The sequence below is a fragment of the Lissotriton vulgaris genome, chromosome 2_1, assembly GCF_964263255.1.
Source record: "Lissotriton vulgaris chromosome 2_1, aLisVul1.2, whole genome shotgun sequence".
Lineage (NCBI taxonomy): Eukaryota > Metazoa > Chordata > Amphibia > Caudata > Salamandridae > Lissotriton > Lissotriton vulgaris.
In genome coordinates this window covers 2,068,437,115-2,068,443,114 of record NC_141687.1, presented here as the reverse complement: position 1 = coordinate 2,068,443,114, position 6,000 = coordinate 2,068,437,115, and positions in this window count along the sequence as shown.

Below are 6,000 nucleotides of genomic sequence, written 5' to 3'. Positions count from 1 at the left end.
TGGCCTTTGCGTCTGGCTTCAGCACGCAATTGGCCTAAGGCGTGTGGAGGTCCCAGCTTCTCGTGAAATGTTTACTCCCAGAACGTTTTGCTCTCTGGAGCGGTATGAGCACACAGGGCCATCTGTTTTTAATTAACGTACCTGCTCTTGTCTCCCGGGAGCAAAACACTCTGGGAGTAAACATTTCACAAGAAGCTGGGTGAGTCTCCTGGCAGAAGGACGGTGTAATACTGCACCCGGTAAAGCATTATCGCTGGTGGCAATTATTACAGTATTCACCATTAGAGGTTTTACCGCATCCTGAGAGTTTTATTTTACCAGCTCACAATGAGACACAAAATGTGGAATTAGGAATTTGCGGACCAATTTCTGAATGTTTTATCTCTTTCTCTGAGTGAGACACTGAACTGGAGTCTAGAGAAGTACACATAGAAAGAGCGAAGTAGTCATGGAGATATATGAATACCGGTCAAACAGTCATACAAGAAATATGCATCGGTGGCAAGTGAAATATTACATTTGGTTAAGGGTGCATGCTTTCTTAGGTGCCACTTCCCACTGCCGGACCTCTAATCATCAATGTGATATCACATTGGCCCTAATGCGCACTTTTAGGGATGTGAAGAGAGCTGCTAGTAAGTAAGCAACCATAAGATTTATGAATGAAACATTTCATCCCTTCACAAGTGCAATCTCTGCCACATTTTTCAGTTTTCTGTACTTCGCTATTTAGAACCGTTACAGAATGATGCAGGGAACTACATGTATTTACTTTTCTAAATGCGAGAATTAAGCTTTTTCTCTATATGAAGTAAAAATACTTATACGTTTTAATCAACATTGGCGTATACTGAGTCACTTAAATCAATGTATAGGGAAACGTGTCAGTGCCAACTCTGTATTCCTCGTTCAAGCTAGGTTCGCGTGAGGCCTTTGCACTAACTGTTCTCCGGCTGTAGCATCAGGACAACGCCCTCTTCATTTGCAATGCTTCATGCAGCCACTTTGGCAACTTTTCTTGGTTTCAAACTGCTGCCTGTGACTTTCATTTTTATGTAAGTACTTTGAGATCGATTGCCCCAATCGATTGTGGGAAATGTGGACTCTGATTAGGGCTGTTGACTCAGGGAGGACGTACCATGCTCGGATAGGTGTGGCCGCGGGGTTCTCTAACACTTATCACTTTTGTGACACATTCCCAAAACTGGCAAAGCCTCAGCAAGGCCCCTGATAACAGATTCTGAGCCTGACTGCTAAAAATCAAGCGCACCTTTCTTCTTTTCAGCTTCTGACTCTCAGACTTCCCCTCTCAAGCTAAGACATAAACTGCCCAAAAAATGTCTTTGATTTTACGGCTACTGAGCACGAATGGGTTTTTGCGCAGAAAAAATCGGAAGGAAGGCTCTTCCTAAAGTAATTAGCACCTGGGTAGGAATGGGAGAGCCAGTAAAGAGGTTTTCCGACCTATAAGCAGGGCCACTCTAATTATGCGGCAGGGTTGACTAATTTATGCAGCAAGTAAATAAAAATTATGATCCATCTGAGCGCTGTGGTTTCTACCCAGTGAACAGATCGTAAGACGATGGTTTCTACACAAAGACATGCTCGGAGTCTGTGGTTTCTGCACACTGACAGTGCTGACGCTGTGGTTTTGCCCAGTGACACATCTCAGAGAGGTGGTTTACGTAGACAGACCTGACCTTAGCGCTGTGGTTTCTATACAGTGAGCACATGTTGGGCCTGTTGTTTCTACATACTACGCCGTCCAGGGGGTTCTGTACTCTGCATACTGAGGAAGTCTCATTGGCACCCCAAGGAGCCTGAGGGAGGAGTTTCTCCGCAGTGAAAGACCTTACTGTGGTTTCTGCCCCGAAGGTACATGTTAGGGGGGTCGTTACATCTCAGTGAGAATACCTTAGGCGTACTCCCTGCACAGTGACAGGACGAACGACTGCTGCTTCAGTAAAGTGAGCACGATTTGAGCAGTAGTTTCTGCGCAACATTCTGTGAGCACGCCTCACTCACCTTGTAGATTTTATAAAGTGTTTGCCCTGGTTATTATGGCTTTTCAACAGATCTGGGAGATGCGCTATCTGCACCCTGCGTCCAGCTTCGGTTTCCGAACAGTGACATGCCTTAGGGGCTGTCGACCGTGAGAAACTCACAGGGCTATGGATATTGCACCCTGGCAGATCATGGAGCTGTGGTTTTTAGGTCGAGCCTAGCTTTCGCATAAGCTATCGCCATGCGAGAAATTTAGTAAGGGACACCAGAAAATGCACCCAAAGACCTTTGGAATGCGGTTTATGGCCAGTGCATGTGGGGCATTCATGCGCAAAGCTGGCATCTGGCATGGTGGAGAAGTGTGGCTCAATGGTTACAGGAGGCAGACCATGAAGCAGAGGTCAGACCCGGGACCAGGGTTCAATTCCCGACGCGGCAGGGTCTTGAGCTCAAAAATGTCCACGGACTCGATAATTCTCACTTCGGTGCCTGCCCGAATCATGGGTTCACACTGCAACTCCGGGAAATAGCTTGCCTAATCTCCACTATGGCACCCAGTGGCGGGATGCCTGGCTTTCACCTTGGGGGTGCCCAGTACGGGTTATCTCACAGGGAAAAACCAGGACGGGTTCCCAAAGCAAGCGCTTAGAGACCGTTGGTGATAATGCGCTATATAAATATAAATTACATTTACATTTACATCGGACTTGAAAGCAGCAGACTGCTTCCTTTGATGTCTGCTTTTCTTGTTTTATTTCATTTGAATTTCCATTGCTTGTGTTAATAGCCAGTACATTATATTATAATAATAATTACTTCTTTAATTCATTTGCAGGTTTCAGAATGTCCTGCACCCCAGAAACCCTGTCCCAGAGCGCAGCATTCCCAGCACCCCCGCCGAAGCACCTTGTGTCAGACCTCCCCCACCGCTCCTCCGGGCCTCCTGGGTGTCTGCTGCAACCGGAAGTGCATATTCGGCCACTTCGCTATTAGATTTTGGAAAACTCAATGTCAGTTTGGAAAGTTTGGCTCCAACGGCTGCTTAAATCGGAAACACTTTTCAGGGCTCGCATTTTTTATTTAATCAAAAGAGGCGCCAAAGATTCTGATTCTGCGCTCCAGAGGGGCCGTTTCATGATCCCTTATTCAGCGCAAATATAATCATAAACTCTTCTCGAAAAATTAATGAAAAGATTTTAGAAGAAACAATATTGATAATGCCTTGATCGCATTAGCAGCGTTTCCAATCCATATTCGAATTATTGAATTCTGACTGGGGGGGAGTCAGAACCGAATTTGACGCTCTACAGAATAAACATAAAAAATATATTTTTCGAATTATTTGTCGATAATCTCCCGAGGGTTGAAAACAGACAAATCAATTTTTGTTAGAAGAAACGTCCCTGATATTATAGTTTAGAACCCAAAGTTTGCCGATTGTGTGTCAGTAGGGAAATGAAGTCCTTCGATTTATTTGTATTCTTTTTTATTCCCTCCCTCTTGTTCAGAATGTCGGCATTTATGCTCTCTAAGGGTTAAAAGAATTGAGCCCACACCCCCAAAGTGTGAGAGTTCCAATCCGTCGCCACCACAACATCACTCAGCGCCATCACAGCATCAATCTGTGCAACCATTCAACAACAACTGGTTCAAATATGTTCTCTCAATGTTTCAAGCTTTATTACAAATGTCACAAAAAGAAGTTAATATTTCTCTTCTGTTTTTGGATTTTCGTCACAATAAAATACACTGAACATAATCTTCACAAAAGTTATTTACAAAAGTTTAAGCTATTGCCATTATAAATTACAATAACTTTTATTTAAGTATTAATTATTTAAAAAAAATAAAAGCCATTGCTATTTGTAATATCAATACATCTAAGTCACGGAAATACAACACATATTGCATTACAAATGCTATAGGTGTCACATTTGCGAAAGTTAAAACTATTGGCATTGTAAATGACAAAGCTATTAATTTTGCTATTTTCAAAACCAACACATAAATAAAAAAAATGTCATTTACAATACCAATAGCTCAAACTTTCCTAATGCAAGGCCTATTGCATTGCAAATGCTTGTTCCAAAGGGAGCCCCTTTGTGCTGTACATTCTGCACAGGGAGCATACTTTTTTGTTTATGTCCATGTAACATCCTAAACTTCATGTTAAAACCCTTGCTGACCCACTACATTTTCTGATGGAGAAGATCTATGTTATAGTCTTCTGCTTGGGGTGGGGGTCCACACAAAGCAGTACTCCTTATGATACACGTGACTGCTGCACCCATGACTGGGAAACAATATTACTAGTGGTTGGTTTCAGCCAATTATGTTACTGGAGTGCAGCCCTTCTTCCCTGAATCCCAGTGGTGAGATTGACCAGCTGCCCCAGGCAAACCTGTATAGTGTATAAAGATGAGACCCTCCTACATCTCTGATTGTAAGCAGACAGTGCCTGATGGTGCTTGTTTAACATGCAAAATGGGATTCATATGAGTTCCCCTCTTTGTATGTATCCACTAAGGTTGTAGGATGCTCGATAGAGATAGCAGTAGGTAGTCAGAATTATCTGTTTACCTGCTTACTCCTCTGTTCCACACAGAAATGTTGGTGCTGCTGCTGAAGGATTAGAAGATGGCCAAGAACAGGAGCTGTGAACCACTTTTACCTCAACCTACATACACTACTGAGCGCGGTCTCTACAGCTGTCATGCTGTTCAGCACGTCACATTAGGAAGAAACCTCTGTGCCTAAATGATTGTGAGAGGACCCCATTCATGAGCTCTGTCTCACCACATCTCTCGGTGTACTTGATTATCAGAAAACACCAATTTGCCTGCAACCTTCATGACTGTATATCTCACTGCATAGATGATCACTAAAGGCCCCTGTGTCCTGAGGTGCAACATCATTCTCTGTGCCTGATAACTTGTTGAGGTTGGGGTATCAGTATCTTGCATCATCAGATCTAAAAAACAAGCATTGGCATAGCCAATAGGTCTCGCTTTTGGGACCTTATAAGTATTTAGTTAGGCAGCACAATATCCTTGGTGCAACAACATTAACTGTTGCATGGCTAATCACTTCTAAGGTCCCAAAGGCGAGAGCTATTAGCTATGCCAATGCTTGTTCTTCCTTGTATTAGCAAGTGAATACGAGTATTGTGGTGAACCATTCAAAACACTTTTCATAACTGAAGGAGATGAAAGCAGGACATTAGGCACACCTGAATACGGTAAGACATTTTTCACTCTAAGCATTGTGGGAAATATCCCTTTTCAGGCCTACTTGGAAGCATATTTCCAGGTGCATCGATATTGACAACTGTTGAAACCTTTGAAAGGGGAGCCAAGGGGCTCACTTGATGTTCTTGTGGGCAGAGGGCAGAAAACAACAAAGTGGCAGGGGCAATAAAGCAAGAGGACAATTGTGTACAAGGAGCCCCATTCTGGCAAGGTGCTACAAGGGTCTGGTTTCCACCAGTAAACTAATGGAAGCAGAGGCAATTTCAGGCAGGAGATGCTAAAATAAAGCTACTTTTGTCTTCAAAAATCATGAGTTTCCCACCCGAATCAGGTTGGTTGGCATGTACTTCTGAGGGCACGGCAGGCATATGTGCCTGCTTTGTGAGCCTCCTAGTACTTTGGTATTACAGAATACGTCACAGAGACTTCCGTGGTCCATTCTGTAATAGAGATAGCTCCAGCACACATATAGTGCCGTTACCCTGCAAGAGGGGCTTTTCTTCAGTTGCCTGGTGGAGTGGCCGAGGCATATGATGAAAATACTTTGCCTTTGCCCTTGTGCCGTATTATAGACCCAGCAGCAGAGGCAAAGATGCTGTGAGAAGCCGAAATGACTCTTTGCCACAAAGAGGTGGTCCCATGAACCCTCCCAGTTACCTCCCTTCTGGCGGATGCAGACACTCACTGCACCGCATGCATGGGGATCTCTGTCCTGCTTTGTAAAGCAGGCTTGGTTTTCACCTGCACA